The 18,493-nt window shown below is 39.0% G+C and overlaps 1 protein-coding gene across 28 annotated transcripts in view; it reads left to right on the forward strand.

The window, feature by feature from the left end:
- Window positions 1-2,629: 2,629 nt before the first annotated feature.
- The window catches only part of LOC140848477 (uncharacterized), a 103,322-nt gene continuing 87,458 nt past the window's right edge, over window positions 2,630-18,493 (forward strand). For 6 of the 28 annotated variants that reach the window (XR_012129427.1, XR_012129430.1, XR_012129429.1 and 3 more), the window contains exons 1-3: window positions 3,283-3,533; window positions 12,546-12,631; window positions 13,644-13,716. The gene's annotated coding sequence lies outside the window, so the exon portion shown is untranslated. Of the gene's footprint in view, window positions 3,534-12,545; window positions 12,632-13,643; window positions 13,717-18,493 lie in introns of all 28 variants that reach the window. The other 22 variants (XM_073232196.1, XM_073232197.1, XM_073232198.1 and 19 more) reach the window with 17 other exon arrangements.

Genomic DNA, 18,493 nt, shown 5'->3' on the forward strand with positions numbered 1-18,493 from the left:
TTTAGTGTATAGTTCTGTGGTGTCAAGCACATTCACATTGTCATCAGTACCATCCATCCACAGAACATTCTCACCATCCCAAACTCAATCACCACACCAACTGAACACCGACCCCTACTCAGCCCCTAGCAACCACTGTTCTATTTCTGTTCCTATGAATTTGGCAACTCTAGGTCTCTCATATGAAGGCAGTCATACAATATTTGTTCTTTTGTGACTGTCTTATTGCATGTAGCATAATGCCCTCAAGGTTCATCCATCTTGTACCATGTGTTGGAATTTCATTCCTTTTTAAGGCTGAATAATATTCCATTGAATGTGTATGCCACATTTTATTTATCCATTCATTTGTTGATAGACACTTGGATTGCTACCACATTTTAGCTACTGTAAATAATGTTATGAATATGAGTGTGCAAAAATCTCTTAAAATCCTTTTTAAAAATTCCTTTTTTTAAAAAAATTTCTTTTTCTCATAAATGGAATTGCTAGATCATATGGTAATTCTATGTTTAATATTTTTGAGGACAGCCATACTGGTTTCCACAGCAGCTACACTATATTACATTCCCATCAGCAATGTACAGGGTTCCAGTTTCTCCACATCCTTGTCAATACTTGGTATTTTCTTTTTTTTCATACTAGCCCTCTTAATGAGCATGAAGTGGTAGCTCCTTGTAGCTTTAGTTTGCATTTTCCTAACGACTAGTAATGTTGAACATCTTTTCATATGCATATAGTCATTTGCATAACTTTTTGGAGATAGAGTCTCTACCCTCATGTTGGAAAGGCCATGTGAGAATAAAGCAAGAAGGCAGCCTCTGCAAGCCAGGAAGAGAGCTGTCACCAGAAACACCCCTGACAGCACCTTGATCTTGGACTTTTAGCCTCCAGAATTGAAAGAAAATTAATTTCTGTTGTTTAAGCTACCCAGTCTGTGATATTTTATTGTGGCAACCAAGCAGACAAATACAGTGAGATTTCAGAAACTCTTGAGAAAACTCAAATTAAAAAACTTGAGCCCCCACTGAACATGCTGGTGGATCCTTACTTTCACTTATTGGAACACTGTAATAAAGAGGAGAAACAGTCTCACACTAGATGCTTTTAATGGTAATAGTTTCATTATCTGATATATCTGACAGCATTTAACTTATCCAGATCAGTTCTTCAAGAATAAAATGTAGAGGTGGGCTTTGATGTGTTGCTTTCTAGAGAAACTTAACATGATTAATACATTATTAGTAGAGGAAATGTGCATACCTTCATGAGAGCAGATTAGTAGAATCATCTCTGTAAGGAATGAAAATAATTTTTGAGATTGTAGCACCAAAAGGAAGAAATAGAGTGACCTGGAAATAACACACATGAGACAATGAAAAACAATTCGTCATTTTAAAAATGACTATCTAAGGTTGTTGAGTGCTTATAATGTAAAAAAAAATAGTACAAAAGAAATTTCAAATTAGACTATTGTAAACAATATAAGAATGAACTGCCGATGAGGAAAATTAACTTGCTTTGGGGCTACAAATAAGATTCTTAAAAAGGATGGGTGGAATTTGACCTGGTCTTGAGAAGTAGCCCTTGAGAACCCAGATATGGTAGGGGGCATCACAGGCCACAGAGAGCGCTTGGGCTATGGAAAGGTAGAAAACAACTATGCAGAGCTCAATGACACTGTGGTGGCTGGGAAATGAAGTGCTGGAGAAGGAGAGGGGTGCTCAAGAGAAAACACTACAGAGCCTGTGACATGTGTAGACAGAACATGAAGAATACACGAAGGAACATGGAATCAATTTTTTTAACACCTCTCTCCCAAACAGGAGAAGCATTTTCCATAAAGCTTTACATTTGTCTTTAAGATGTCTTTCCCTATGTATTTTTGTATGTTGTGCCTATGACCCACCTGGGTTAAAAGCCCCTACACACCAAGAGCTCAGTTTTAATGATGGGAAGTAGATGAATAAGGATACAATTACAATTCAGGGTATGATTTATTAATGGCAAAAACTACCTTTATGTGACACTAGTCAAACAGGAAGAAGCCATTAAGCTATTTGTATCCAAATCACACATTAAACTGAAAGAATACCAATCCAAATAAAAGTCTGAGTTTGTATAATTTAAAAACAGAATCACAAACGAAGAACATGGGCTTCGCACAGGGCTGTCTTCCTAGAGTGTCATAAGAGGGACTGGCTTAAATGTGCTTTCACCACAGTCTTGAAACTCTTAATAATTTTATCTGAATTCTGAGTTTTGTAGGGGGCCAATGGAAAACCTGTCAAGGTCTTAGTTTCAGGTCGTGTGGCGTCCCTGCCTCCCACATCCTCCCAGTTGGGTTCTGGGGCTTCCCACTTGCGGGTCTTCGCCCGGAAACTACCGTCCTCGTATTCCAGGACCCACGTCTCTAAGACCTGCGGCAGGAGTCCCAGGCACAGGTGAGGGTCTACACGAGACCCATTAGTACTGCTGTGCTTGAGGAGCTTCAGATTAAATGCCAAATAAAAACACATGACACACCAAGTCACCACGGAAAAAAGAAGACATTTTTCCTACTTTTTGAATGAGGGTTCCTGTATTTTCATTTTGCACTGGGCCTCGCTGACCATGTAACCAGCCCTGGAGTCCTGCAGTAGTGATTGGCCCCAGCTGGGCAACTCTGGCTAAATAAAATAGTTGGCTCCTGCGAAGTCTGTTGCCACATCTGTAAAATCATAATAATAGTCCCCATCTCACCGGATATCTGAATATTTTGGGGATAATTCATGCAAAGTGATTGCCCCTGCACTTGACGCATTTCAACTCTCACTTAAACCACGTGTTAACCTTTAATACATTTTTCTTATTCAGATTCACTTCCTTTCGCCTCCTCTCCCACAGGCTAATCCTTCAAAACAGACATTTCCACAGGCAGCAGTAAATGCACAGCCGGGTCTTGCTTTAGGCATTTACTATCTACATTTAAATCTTACAGTGTGCAGAGGAATATGTCCGAGGCTGATCTATAATATAAGGCTGGCGATAAGGCGTGGTTGTTATAAAGGCAGGAATCATCACAAACACTAGATAAAAACTCGGCACAAAGATTAATCACTCAATCCTTCCATCAAAGCTCCCTCACCCACATTGGGACACAAAGCCAATGTTCTTCCAAAACCAGGCCATGCCTACGAACGAGTATAATAAAATGAGCATCCTGAACACTTCCAGTCAACAAGCCCTGCTAGCATCGCGCCCTCTGAGGCGCCAGCCGGAGCCCGGGTTCCACGAGAGAGCGCAGTTCCGGCGCGTGGCCCTCTGCTCCGGAAGTGGTTCCCCTCAGTACCGCTCTTCGCGTCAGAGCCGGTCTCGCTTTTCCTAGGGCGTCGGCCGAAGCCACCTGCAGACAAGTTTTGGACGGAAGGGCCTCCCGTACGGGGTCCACGCAGCCGCGGTCCGGCTGGTGCGGTTAACGTGCCGACGGCGGCGGCCACCGCCCCTCCTGACCTGTCGTGGCCCGGCCGGCGACTTCGAGCCTCAGTAACGAGGTAATTGCCGCGGTCCCCCAGCCTCGGAACGGCCCCTCTGCGTCCCTCCGGCGGGCGCGAGGTCTGGCGCGGAGCGAGGGCGGGGAGCGCGGCTGCGGGCGGGTTTCCTGGGGTGCGCAGGGCGGCGGCGGGAACGCCTCCTTGTTCTGCAGGCGGTCGCAGCGAGGAGCGTGTGTCTGGCCCCGCGATCCCGTGGGTGTCTGTGTGGGAGGCTTTGGGGAGATGATTCAGTCTCTGCATTCGGTGCCCTTGTCTGTACACGAAGCTCGTGGTGCTTTCCTCCCAAGGTCGTGAGAGCTGTGTTGACTGGAGCCCGTGAAGCGCTCGGTGCCATTCCGCGTTACCTGCCTTTCCTCGCCGGCGGAAGGGGAGGGCGGGATTGAGACCCGTGGGTACTGTCCGTGGGTATTCCTGACACACGGCAGCTCTTGTATGAGACCGTATCGTTTATAACTGTGTTATGTTCGTTGCCGCATGTCTTCTCTCCATTCACACCGAAATTTTGAGAGCCACTTAATGCATGCTGTATCCAGTTCTCTTTCTCTTTAGTAAATCCAGCCCTGAATCAGGCATTTGCTCTCATCACCTCCACCATAACGTGTCAATATCAGTAGGCTACCCTTTCTGCGGCTGTCGTCTTTCCAGTTTCCGCTTCTCTTCAAGGGAGTCATAGTCATCTGAAGACCTAAAGTAATCTGGGAGAGCAAGGGTCAAATGAGGATCACCCAGCTACAGCAAAGGAAGTTTTTTGTTATCTTTATTCATTGGGTATGAAGGTGTCTGCCCCTAAGTCACTATTCATACTTTATGAAGTTGTGTATGACACACTTTCAATAGTCAGGCAAGCCACACTCAGATAGGAAAGGGTAAGAAACATCCACCTATGATATATAATAATGCCCAGAGCAAAATGAAGTGAGTGATACTTGTTCTTGGTTTTTAAGGAACTTACACAGGAATCTCAGTTGGTGATGAGGGAAGGGGAAGAGGGCATTCCAGGCAGAGGGACTGGAATAAGCAGGAAAGAGGTGGCAGTAGGAAGCCTCTTAGAAGGTATAGAGATAGATAACTGTCCATTGATGGAAACTTGTGGGGTGAAGTAGGAAATAAAACTGAAATATGTTATTGCTTTGCTGTTAGGTTTTAAGCCTAGATTTCATTTTAAATATATTGGAAAGGGAAACTGTGAGTGCATTTAGTATATATTCATAAGCATGCATTAAGCTTGTGCTAGTTCCAGAAAACATTTGGTGGGCTTTTACGGTTAGATTACCTCTGAGGTAGTCTGAGACCTTACCTGGAATGATATCCCTGGGAATTCATGGAAAATGCTAGTGAGCTTCCTGTTCAATTCTGAAATTACTCCAAGAGTAGGAGTGGTAGTCATTTACCACTCTTCATTTAAGGCTCTTTCTTCTTGCACTTAGTTTCCAGGCCCCTTCAGAACAGTTAAAATTTGACCTTCAGGGAGTTTTGACAATTCTCTTCAGTCTGGGCGAGGTGTCTGTTCTGTGTGCAGCCAGAGTGCTTTCTACTTTGGAAACACTTGTACCTGTTTCTCTGTTTTGTGTCTCTCTCCCCTACAACGTAGGTGCTCTGTAAATGTTTGCTGGGTGTCTGAATGAACTATCCACATCCTACACTGAAGCAAATTTTTTATGTTCTAGTATGAAGGTGGGGGGAAAAAGAGAAAAAAGTGGAGAGGAGGGAAGGTGTTGAAATTGAAAATAAATGAAAGAAGAACTACAAAGGGAAAAAAATATGGACACACCTACAGAAAAACTGAAGAACATGCCAAAGGAAAAAAATTGGACAATCAATTAGAAAAAAGAAATACAGCAATATGATATAAACAGCTAATGTCATCACTATAAAATAGCTCATGAAAATTAGAATGTGTCATAGAAAATAGGCAAAATAATTAACTTCAAGGGAAAAAAATGTATCTGAAAAAGAGTTCAAATTCACTATTATCTTTCAGATCTCTGCATTACTGTTTACTCAGCACCCTCATCTTAGTCTAGGTTGTATCTCGCACCAACTAACTCCCAGCAATTTTCCTTGACCCTTCACTACCTCTAATCTGATCTCTCTAGTGCAGCTGAAGTGCTGTCTTCAAAACATAAATCTGATCATGTGACCTCCCCACCCCTTTCTTGAAACCTATGTGGTAGCTCCGTTGGTTTTGGTGAAGAACAGTCTAAGTAAGGCCAGTCTCTCCCCTTGCCACATCCTCCTCAGTCTCTGTGCTTCAGCTGCGCTGGCCTTCCTTCACTGTCTAGCACAGCACCCTCTAGATCCTTTGTACATGGTATTCTTTTTACCCGAAGCTCTTTTTCCTCTCATTATTACATTTCATACTCCTACTTTACTTTTCACTTTTTCAGGGAAACCTTTCTTGACTTTCATTTACTCCTTTTATAAGCTCCAATTGCACAATTTATTTAGCACTTCTGGTCATTGTTCTGTGTGTGTGTGTGTGTGTGTGTGAGAGATTTCTTATGCTCTCCGCCTGTCAGTAAATTTTTGCTTACTGTTTTGCTTACTGATCATATCCTCAGTGCTTATCTGTTGAATGAAAACTTGAGGCATTATTTTTATGATCCTTAATAGTTCATTTTTCTTCATACTGCAAGCTTCCCTAGAAGAGTACTAGCTCTTGGAATAATTGTTTTGTAAGAACCCTGGGGTTTTGTTGTAGGTTAATTAAAATGCATGGCAGAGTCAGTGCATTACCAAAAGAGCCTGGCTAGTTGACTGGCTAGCAGTTAGCCAACTGAGAGTCGATTCAAAGTAGATTTTACCTTTATGTTTGCTCTCAGCTTTGTAGATCAGACACGTGTTATCAGTGTCACCCCACAAGTGTAGGTCATTCTCTCAAAAGCCAGTTCACATTAACCATAAGCTTATAGAAGTCTACGTACATGAGAAAGCTGGCATGAGAAAGCTGGCTTATTAAGAAATATATCTAATGTAGATAGGAGCGTTCACCTTGTAAAACACATTATTTTCCTTTCCTTTGATCTCCATTAGCTGCTTGGCATATAGAACCACAGAGAGGGTTTTGTTTTAGTTACATGATTCAGTGTTTAGTTATGACACATCTGTCCCCATTATTGAGTTATTCCAGTACAAATTGGATTTCTTAAGTCTCTGAGCAGGGGAACTCTTCTTGGAATCTCCTTGAGTTGGACACTGCCAGCTTTTGCTCTTTGTGGTTCCCTTTTTGTGTCATTGTCTACTGAAGAGGTGCTGCAGGTTACATTACCAGGTTAACTGAGGGCATCCGCACGGCTGGGTTCTCGGTGATGCCTCCCTTCTGGCAGCTGTGCTGTGTGCTTCTGTGTGCTAGTCTTCACTCCTCCTCCCGCTCTCATAGGTGATATTAAATGCATTCTTTTGCTGTTTGGAAGCGCTCAGTTTGGGCTTGTCAGTCTTAGTGATGACCTACAAGTTTCTGTCTTCATATTTTTTCCTGTTGTTTCTCTTTCATTTTATTTCTTCTCTGATAGCACATAGGATTTCCATTATTATGCTGCTGTTTTCTCCCGCTCACTTTATTTCTCTTTCCTTCCTCCCCCCCCATCAAAATTATACTTTTTCACATTTCTAACAGTGATAGTTCTGTGTGCTTTTGGTTGAAGAATCAAAAAACAAAAAACAAAAAACATTGGTATTCAAACTGCATGGCATTCTGATGATATTGGGTGCTTTAGACCTGTTTGTTGACTTTTGGGTTATCAACCAGCTTCATAGTAGATGCAAATTCATTGTCAACCTTTCAAATCCTAACTGAAAGGCTATTGGTAACTAGCTAGGTGTCAGTGGAACAAAAATGGAAATGCTCTTGGAAGAAACTAAGTGCTTGAGGTGAGTAGGTGGGAGAAAAATAAAACTAACTCCATTTTTACGCAAAGTGAATATAGTAATGATTTTTAATATACTGAGCTTTTCAAATTTTCTTACTGCCTACACACTGGTACTGTAAAAATCAGTATACTGAAGGAAAAGTACTAAAGTCAGTATACGTACTGAAAAAAAAAAAGGCTAGAAAGCATTTTTTGGCATCAGCATGAAACTAAGTGAATGAAATATTCCATTTGCTTTTAAGAATTCCCTGATACAGTACTGGCAACCATAGAACTTCTTACATTGGAATTTTGATATTGGAGTCTCCAGTGATTGGAATGCAGTGCAACTGAGGACCAATTCTGTGATTTATTAGCTAAGTTTGTTTTATAGTGGTTAGCAAATGCTGTATAGTTACCTCATACACCAGCAGGGTATAGCACTTAGAAACATTTGCTAATAAGTTTTAATGCATAATTTATCACTTGTTATTAATTATTGTATGAATGATGTAATTTTCAAAAAAAGTGTCATAAATCCCTATTATGTTGCTTATAAAATGTAGCAATTCTTTTCATTTAAACCTAGTCTAAATGACTTTTCATTGATTACATGTATTTTATTAATTGAGATACCTACAATAAAATGCACAAATCTTAGTGTACAGCTTGAGGAATTTTGACATGTGTATATATTCATGTCACTGCCAATGATATCAAGATATCAGACATTCTGACTAATTTTTTCCCCTTTTGTCTAATTCACCCATCCCCCTATCTCCTTCCCCATGGCAACCATCGGTCTCTTCTCTGTGTTTATGGATCTGTTTCTGTTTTGTTTGTTCATTTGTTTTGTTTTTAGGTTCCCCATACAGTATTTGTCTTTGTCTTATTTCACTTAGCTTAATATCTTCTAGGTCTATCTATATTGCAAATGGTGAGATTTCATTCATTTTTATAACTGAGTAATACTCCATTATGTACATATGTACCCCATATTCCTTATCCATTTGTCTGGTGATGGACACTTACACTGCTTTCATATTTTGGCTATTGTAAATGATACTGCACTGAACATAAGGGTACATATATCTTTTTGAATTAGTGATTGTGTTTTCTCCAGGTCAAATTCCCACAAGTGGAATTACTAGATTGTATGGTATTTTTCATTTTTTGAGAAACCTCCATAATGCTTTCCATAGTGGCTGCACTATCTTACATTCTCATCAACAATTTAGGAGAGTTCCCTGTCTCCACATCCTTTCCAATTCTTGTTATTTCTTGTGTTCTTGATATTAGTAGCCAGTCTGACTGGTGTGAAGTGTCTCATTGTGATTTTGATATGCATTTTCTTGATGATTAGTGATGTTGAGTATCTTTTCATGTCTGTTGGCCAATCTATATGCCTTCTTAGAAAAAAAGTCTATTTGGGTACAATGCACACTTTTTAATTGGATTACTTGTTATTTTTCTGGAGTTGAGTTGTATGAGTTTTTTAATATATTTTATTAGCCCCATATTGGATATATAATTTGCAGATATATTCTCCCATACAGTAGGCTGCCTTTGCATTTTGTGGATGGTTTCCTTTGCTGTGCAGAAGTTTTTTAGTTTGAAGTCATCCCACTTGTTTATTATTGCTTTTGGTTCCCTTGCCTGGGGAGACACATCCCCCCAAAAATTACTAATGTGAATGTTTAAGAGCTTTCTGCCTATGTTTTCTTCTAGTTGAATAAAAGCTATGTTTTATAGTTTCAGGTTTTATATTTAGGTGTTTAATCCATTTTGAGTTTATTTTTGGATGTGGTGTAAGACAGTGGTCCAGTTTCATTCTTTTGCATGTAGCTATCCAATTTTCTCAACAACATTTACTGAAGAGACTCTTTACAGTGTGATTTTTTTCTAAGTGGATCTAACTTTGAAACAAAATCTAAAGAGGTTAACATATCTAGTGGGAAAGAAACATGATTACTCTGCATTCTGTTAGTATATACTCTGCACTTGAAACAGTGAGTGAACAAGTGAGTATTGCAAACTTTCTGGTTGTTGATTTAACATATTTATTGAGTAATTGTTATGTCATCCACTGTGTTAGGTGGTAAGATTCAGTGTTGAGTAAAACCAGATACTTGACTTTCATGGAATTTATAACCTACTGGAAGGAAGACACATTAAACATAAATAGATTAAAAGTAAAATTGAACTAAATTAAACTAAAACTAACAGTCATAATAAGTTCTAGCAGCACTCTAAGTGCTCATAAATTGAATGTTTTACCTTCTTCAGGAGGCCAGAAAATATTTCCCTGAGAAATGACAGTTGAGCCAACATCAGAGGGATAAGATGTTTACAAGCTAACTTGGGGAGAAAGAGCATTTATACCAGAGAATATTGCAAGTGTAAAGACTTGGAAGTAGATGTGATCATGGCAAGTATGAAGGAATAAAAAAGGCCTGTGTGACCATCCTAACAGCAATTGGAAACCACTGGGGAGAGTTAAGTAAAAGTGTAACATCGGATCTGCATGTTAAATAATGTATTATGACTGAATTGTGGATAACTGGGGAGGGACAAGTGTGAGTTGGAAATAATTTTAAACACACTCAAGAGGAAATATCAGGTAGGCAGGTGCAGTTGTATATTTAGATCTGGACTAAAAGAGAGATCTCAGATAAAGGTAGAAATTTTTGAGTCATCTTTGGTTAGGTGGCAAATTAAAACAATATATACATGTACATCTTTATGGTTCAAAGGTATATTGTGAAAAGAAGAGTTGGCCTTGAACTCATGACTGATTAGAGGTCTGTGAGCCTTAGAAAACCAAGATAGAGTGTGTAGAGGAAGGAGGAAAACCAGGGGACTGATCTATCCTGGAAACCAGGGACAGAGTGTTTCAAGGAGGAGGAGACAGTCAGCAGTGTCAAATGCTGCTCAGATGTCAAGTAAATGAAGTCTGAAAAATTCCTGTTGAATTTTGTGATAGCTTTAAGCAGACCATTGGGAAGGGAAACTGGAATTATATGGAATGCATGAAATAGTTTGAACTCTTTAAAAGCTTAGTTCTGAGGCAGCTGAAGAGAGAGGGTGCTCCCAGTAAACTTTGTAGTGTGGATGTTTTGTTGTGTTTTTAGTGAAAATGATCCTGGCATGATTAAAAATCACTGGGAAACATCCATTTAAAGAGATAGGCAATGCTAGAGGAAAGGAATAATCTATAGAAAGGGTTCTAGGAAGGCAGAAAAGGATAGGCTCCCAAAACACAATTAGGAGACTAACCTGACATATGTGTAGGGGTATTTCTTATAACTTTATTAATAGAGGATGAGGATGCAAGTAAATTTGTATTTGTGGTAATAAAAAATGATGGTTCCCATCTGATATTTACTTTCTCCATGAAATTGAAAAAAAGAGGAAGAACGTCAGATGTTTTAGGAAAGCACGCGAAGGTTTAAAATAGTTGTTGTAGAGTGTATTGACCAAGAAAGTACAGTAGAGTTACTAGGAAGTGTAGAGGCCAGTCAATGTTAGCCCTGGCGGATTTATCGTAGAATCTCAAGTATTTCCTGCCTACTGGAGTGCTGGGAGAAAAGACTCAGAATGTTGCTTTCATCCAGGATTAACTAGAGGGAGTTTAAGGTATTGGCAAGTGTTGATCATGTACCCAAACTGGATAAAAGGAAAATTAAAAGGCCTAACCATTTGAGAGAAGGTGAAAAGGGTCAGTGAACTGGTGGTTTCAGTGAAGTCACAGACCGTTGTGGTGGATAAGTTGAATAAGCAAGCTGATGGAAGTTGTGATCTCATTGTGGAGTATTTGAATTCATGATTTTAGAAATGGAGTAGTTATTAGTGATGACAAGGGCTACAGTTTGACCATGGAATTGTGGGTGGCTGAGATGGAAAAGATTAGGTCATTAGAAAAGAGGAAGTCAAGAAGTGAGGATGTAATATCAGATGGGTTATTCAAGTGGACATCTACCTCACCCAGAATGATGGCAAAACTTAGGATGGAGAGAAATTGTAAATTGGTTGCCAATATCTTCAGTGGATAAGGGATGAATGATACTGATAAGAGATAAGAGAAGCTGTTAAGGCTAAATCCAAGAGCCTTGAAGAAACAGGATGAGGTTGATAATACTCTTTTGGTGAGAAGAATTTGAGGGCTTGTGTGTGCCAGGCACTCTTACAAGGCACAGAAAATACTGTGTAAATATTGCAAGGCCCTGTCCTCTGAGAGGAGGTCAGACTATAGAAGAAGGCAGCCTTACATGTGCAGTTAGTGACAGTACAGTGAGATCCTACCTTCAAAGTATAGAGGGAACCTCAAGGAAGAACAGGTTATGTTTAGCTGAAGAAATCATTGAAGGTTTCACAGGAGAGATTATATCTGAACTGAAGTTTATGTAGTTCCTCAAGTAGAGAAGGAGAAGGACATTACAGGAAGAATTATAAGATGTATGGCTCCTAACAATGACAGATGAACATAAACTCAAAATAATAGCATCCTTTCTGGTAGTAAGCACTATCATGATTTGGAGTTCTTTATCATTATAATATCTCCATCTCTTTGGCAATAATTCTATTTTTTGTTCTAGAGTTCAACATTGTTCTCTAATGGGATGATTGAAAGCATGTATCTGGTGTTTGTCCTTGTGTTTTTGGTGTTTCTTTTAAAGTTATGCTTGAAATACTATATTACCAAAAGTAAATGCAGAGGTGCTCTATAAATAAATACAATACAATTCTTTGACATATTTGCTATTGTTGTTCCAAACACTCCTTCAGGAAATTAAATGTCTCCCATTATGGGTGAAGTTCTGTTCTAAACCACAAGGACACAAAGATGAACATGATGGTCTCTGACCTCAGGGAACTCATCGTTTATTATGATCCAGGAACAGGATGTATGGGTGATATCAATGTACTAACCACAGGGAATGCTATGACCTTTTTAAAAATCACAACTTATTTCTCTTAAATCCTCAGACATGTTTTTAGAATGTTGATTTATTCCTTTGCTGTTTATGGAAGAGGTTTGATTTCATCAAACTGAATATAGTTAAACAAAAATTTGGTTCAATTGGTAATCTATAATAAGACTCAAAACAAAGTATGTTTCTTCTTGAATTAAGAGCCATCCTAATTTTGGCTTTATTCCTCACAGGTTGTGAAGATGAGAAAAGAAGTGAAGAGAATCCGAATTTTTATCTGAAAACTTGTCAAGAGTGTGAGCAGACTGGAGTCAAAAAAGTTAGTCACTTAAACTAATGGTCCTGGTACTAATAAAATGTCAAAAGTTGTTTTTATTCAGTATTTACAAAAGTGAAGGGTGCGACCTAGAGGAATATAATTAAATGTCTTACTCATGCAGCACTTTGTTTTATATGTGAAAGGATGTGAGTGAGATAAAATGTGCTGTGTCAGCATGTCATTATATGGTTTGGACCTTATTTACTTTAAAATATGTGATGAATTCTTCTGATTTTGCCCCAAACTCTACTTTCTTCCATTTTGGAATGAAAGCCCTTTGGTGTTATTTGTGTGTTTTATTTTATTGGAAGTTACTTTAAGATGTTGCTATAGTTTAACAAATGTACTAATGCTTTGGATCCATTACAAAGATTTTATATCACTTTATTCCTTGAATTGGTGATTAATTTGAAATTCTCAGTGTCTTGTGGAAATGGTTATGAAAACAACATGTTCAACCTAAATTTTTTTGGAAATGTACTTTATAATTTTAGTTTCAGTAGTATTAGAGGAAAAATATGCTATTTATAGTTTTTATGCTTTAAGATGTGTTTTATTCCTGATTAACTTCTTGGTCCTTCTTAATAAATATTTCAGAAGATAGCCTTCTTCTCCAGTATAGTCAGATTTTTAACTTAGATATTTCATTAACTCCAGAGAAGAAGTTTTCATTTAATAAAATTTAATTCAACCTTTAATTATAGCTTATGAAATTTGTTTTATGTTAAAACAGTGTTATTAATCTGTTACTTAGAAAATATTATTTGGCCATCCTATTAAGGAATAGAAGGCAAACTGTTAATGTTAATAGTCATTAATATAATGCTGGGACAATGCTTTTTGCCAAAAACTTGAGTTTGTTGATGGAATTGAGTTTGTTGAGGACAGTACAAGATGACAGAGTGTTATTTAGAGATTTATTATGCCTTTTTAAAAGAAATGAACGAAATTTTTCATTTGATATGAGTCTAAGAGAAATGCTTTTCTTGGCTACATATTGTATTATCTGCAGGGGTACTGAAGATGCACTGTTAAAAAACCAGAGACGAGCACAACGATTGCTTGAAGAAATCCATGCCATGAAGGTAAGGACTTATTACATGGGTGTGTGCATATGTGCGTGTCCACGTCTCCTGTCAGCCTGCACTTTGTGGGTGTGTAGGGGGTAGGGGTAAGGGGTTATTTACTTGAATATTAGTTGGAGTTGACTGAGACTTATTTATATGGGTCTGTTTGGTGCAGAATGTAGCACATTTGGAAAATTGTGATGTTTAAGCTTGCATTTTTTCATGTTTTTTCTAGAATTTGTTGAAGTACTAGACTAATTTGAGCCAAACTGTGCCAAACTAAACTCATCAATGTTTAATGATGCCTCATGCCTAAGGTTTTTTTACATGAAGAATAGTATGTTTACTAGGGTCCCCCCTTCACCAAATCCCCCCCCACAAACCCCATTACAGTCACTGTCCATCAGTGTAGTAAGATGCTGTAGAATCACTACTTGTCTTCTCTGTGTTGCACAGCCCTCCCCATACCCTCCCCCCCACAGTATACATGCTAATTGTAAGGTCCCCTTTCTTTTTCCCCACCCTTATCCCTCCCTTCCCTCCCTTTCTCTCCAGTCCCTTTCCCTTTGATAACTGTTAGTCCATTCTTAGGTTCTATGATTCTGCTGCTGTTTTGTTCCTTCAGTCTTTCTTTGTTTCTATAGTCTTTGGGTTTGAGGTGAGTCTCTTGTAAGCAGCATAGAGATGGGTCTTGCTTTTTTTTATCCATTCTTTTATTCTGTGTCTTTTGATTGGTGCATTCAGTCCATTTACATTTAGGGTGATTATTGAAAGATATGTAGTTATTTCCATTGCAGGCTTTAGATTCGTGATTGTCAAAGGTTCAAGGTTAGCTTCTTTAGTATCTTACTGTCTAACTTAACTCGCTTATTGAGGTATTTAAAACCCTGTCTGGTCATTCTTTACTTTTCTCCCTTCTTATTCCTCCTCCTCCATTCTTTATATGTTGGTTGTTTAATTCTGTGCTCTTTTATGCTTCTTTTAACTGCTTTTGTGGGTAGTTGATTTTATTTTTTGCCTTTTGTTAGTATTTGGTTGGTCTGCTTTTTTTGCTGTGATTTTATTTTCTCTGGTGACATCTATTTAGTCTTAGGAGTGCTCCCATCTAGAGCAGTCCCTCTAAAATACCCTGTAGAGGTGGTTTGTGGGAGGCAAATTCCCTCAACTTTTGCTTGTCTGGGAATTGTTTAATCCCTCCTTTATATTTAAATGATAGTCGTGCTGGATACAGTATTCTTGGTTCAAGGCCCTTCTGTTTCATTGCATTAAATATATCATGCCATTCTCTTCTGGCCTGTGTTGTTTCTGTTGAGAAGTCTGATGATGGCCTGATGGGTTTTCCTTTGTAGGTGACCTTTTTCCTCTCTCTAGCTGCCTTTAAAACTCTTTCCTTGTCCTTGATCTTTGCCATTTTAATTATTATGTGTCTTGGTGTTGTCCTCCTTGGGTCCTTTCTGTTGGGAGTTCTGTACACTTCCATGGTCTCCTACCCCAGTTTGGGGAAGTTTTCAGCAATTATTTCTTCAAATACACTTTCTATCCCTTTCTCTCTCTCTTCTTCTTCTGGTACCCCTATAATGCGGATATTGTTCCTTTTGGATTGGTCACACAGTTCTCTTAATATTGTTTCATTCCTGGAGATCCTTTTATCTCTCTCTGCATCAGCTTCTATGCGTTCCTGTTCTCTGGTTTCTGTTCCATCAATGGCCTCTTACATCTTATCCATTCTGTTTATAAATCCTTCCAGAGATTGTTTCATTTCTGTAATCTCCTTCCGGACATCATCCCTTAGCTCTTGCATATTTCTCTGCAGCTCCATCATCATGGTTATGAGCTTTATTTTTAATTCTTTTTCAGGAAGACTGGTTAGGTCTATCTCCTTCTCAGGGTTTGCCTCTGTGATCTTGGTCTGTATCAATTTCTTCTGTCTTTTCATGGCGATAGATATATTTGTGGGGAGCTGGCGTGTGTGTTGGGTAAGAGAAAGTCCCTTCTTGCCAGTTTGTGGCCTTCCTCTCCTGGGAGAACAGCAGCCTCTAGTGGCTTGTGCTGGGCAACTGCATGCAGACGGGGCTTCTGATCCTGCCCAGCCCCTATGGAGTTTAGCGCTGCAGTTGCTGTGGGCATGGCCTGTCTCAGGCTGCTTCTCCAATATGGCAGAGCTGTGTTGGAGGGGGAACAGGCAGGAGGCTGTTTATTGCGGTGAGGGGCCTCTGTGCTGCGCTGTGGGGGTTCGGGTGCCCAGAGTTCCCTGTGATTCCCAGCTGCTGGGCTAAGTGTCCTGGGGCACTTCTGTCCAGCTGTGGGGTCCCTGTCCTTATAAGACTTTCAAAAAGCACTAGCTTTTCTTTGTCCTGGGTGTGCCAGCTGCGGGGACCCGCTCACAAGTCTTACTGTCCTGTTTCCCTAGTTTCTAGCACCCCATGCACACACTGTGTGTCTGCGCTCTGGTGCGGATGGCTAGGGCTGGGTGTTCAGCAGTCCTGGGCTCCCTCTCCCTACCCGCTCTGACTCCTCTCCTCCCGCTGGGAGCTGGGGTGAGGGGCACTCAGATCCCACCGGGCCGTGGCTTGTATCTTACCCCCTTCGCGAGGTGCTGGGTTCTCACAGGTGTGGATGTAGTCTGGCTGTTGTCCTGTGTCTTCTGGTCTCTCTTTTAGGATTAGTTGTATTTGTTGTATTTTCAAAAATATATTTGGTTTGGGAGGAGATTTCCGCTGCTCTACTCACGCCTCCATCTCTTGGTTCTCTCCTAAGGTTTTTATTTCTACTGTAATGTTAGCCATAAAGTCTAAGAAGTTCAAGCATTCAACATTCATGCTGTTTGGTAATGTGGATGGTGATGTTGGAGGCTGACATCATGCTTTGCCTATTGCCAACTCAATAAATTTTTGTGTGGTGGTGTCAGCATTTTATTCAGCTCTGTAGGAACTTGCAATAAAATTAGTGTTGGATCAGAATGATCCGTATTTTTGTTTCTTTCAGCCAGACTCTTCACTAGCATAATTTTTAGGTCTTCTCACTGCTGTTACTTTGTGGAAACTTTCATTTACCAAGTGACATACTATTAAATGTCTGCGAGACTGTTTTATTGCAGAACTTAAACACAACATTTGGTACCAACAGTTATCTTAATTGTAGGGTCATTTTGCATGTATATTTGACTATTACGTTTTGGTATACTAAGTTTTGAGATAGCTAAGGAAGCAAGATTATTCCCCAGTAATATTTTAATTGAGTTAGATTATCAAACTTCTCACCATGTTTTCCTTTTGAAGAGATAATTAAATGTTTTATATGACAAAATTACCACAGTTAATCTGAGTGGAAGTTGTAGGACATGGTTTTTCTTTGGTGTGAGGTATTTTCATTTGTTTTATTTTCACAATACTGCCGAATTCATGGAATCCATTTGATGCATCATTCTCAAAGCTCCAACCCCCTTCTTATCCAGTCATTCAGTAACAATACCCTTTACTTGTCTTCTGATTATCATTTGTGTCAATTTGGGTTACACATTATTTAGGCTTTTTCGTATACTGTCTTTTTCCTATGAAATTCCTATAGAAATAAAGTCTTCAGAGACCTTTGTTCTGAGGACAACACTGAAACAGGAATCACGATTCACCCTTTTGCCTCTTACACTTTCTTTTAGCTGGGGCCCTCACTAAATTACATTCCTTTACCTAGATTTTTCCATATAATTTCTTCTGGATAGTTTATAATCATAGTCCTAAATTATCCAGAGGGTTTGAACTACTATACAGTTGCTGATTTTATTTTATCATGGAAGGATGCATTATGCATAATAAGGCTGTGTGCAGTATGTGAAGAGTTTGAGAACAGAAGATTCATTACTCTTTAGAATACTTTCCTTCTGTAACTCTCAGTAGTTGCCTTAATTTAATTAATTAAAAAAGAAAATCCAATTTGATCTGTATATGGAAGTTGTTTTTTCTTATCCTTAAATTTCATCAGCAGTAAGAAATCAGGCGCAGTCATAGAGTTCATAGGTTTATAAGACCTTTATGGAAAGGTTTTTATTTTGTTGCCTCATAGAAAGCTAAGATTCATAGTCTGTATGTTCCTTGAATTCATAAAGTAAGTAGTGTATATATTCTTTGAATTTGTGGTAGTGGTTAGGGTAGTCTAGATGGGTTGCTGTGACTTCAACACTTTTTGTAATATTATTTGAAAATTGCATTAAGTTTAAATGTAGAAACCAGAATAAAAAGAATACGAGGAAGACTGTGTTTGCTCTTGTTGCGTGTCAGATTTCATTTATCATTGGTGTTTCTTTTACAGAGTTGGTCTTCCTTTCTAAGAGAGGCAAATAGAGCATTTTTAAAAATTGTTCCTTCTTAATAAATATTTCAGAAGATAGCCTTTGTAATTTTTTAAGGAAGTGTTTATCATGTACATGGGAATATCAAAGAAATGGTCAAGAGACAGAAAACTCACAGTTTCAATGAAATTTGGAGAAAAACTTCTATTTACTCATTTTTTCCAGATGGATTTTTTTTCCTTGGCTCATATACCACTATGTTTTTTTATTTTTTATTTTTTATTAAGGTTTTATTGATATACAATCTAATGAAGGTTTCATATGAAAAAACAATGTGGTTACTACTTTACCCATATTATCAAGTCCCCACCCATACCTCAATGCAGTCACTGTCCATCAGTGTAGTAAGATGCCACAGATTCACTGTTTGCCTTCTCCACTGGTCTATGGGTCTGTTCTTGTGCCAGTACCAAATTATCTTGATTACTGTGGCTTTGTAGTAGAGCTTGA

Source organism: Manis javanica, chromosome 3, assembly GCF_040802235.1.
Source record: "Manis javanica isolate MJ-LG chromosome 3, MJ_LKY, whole genome shotgun sequence".
In the NCBI taxonomy this organism is placed as follows: domain Eukaryota; kingdom Metazoa; phylum Chordata; class Mammalia; order Pholidota; family Manidae; genus Manis; species Manis javanica.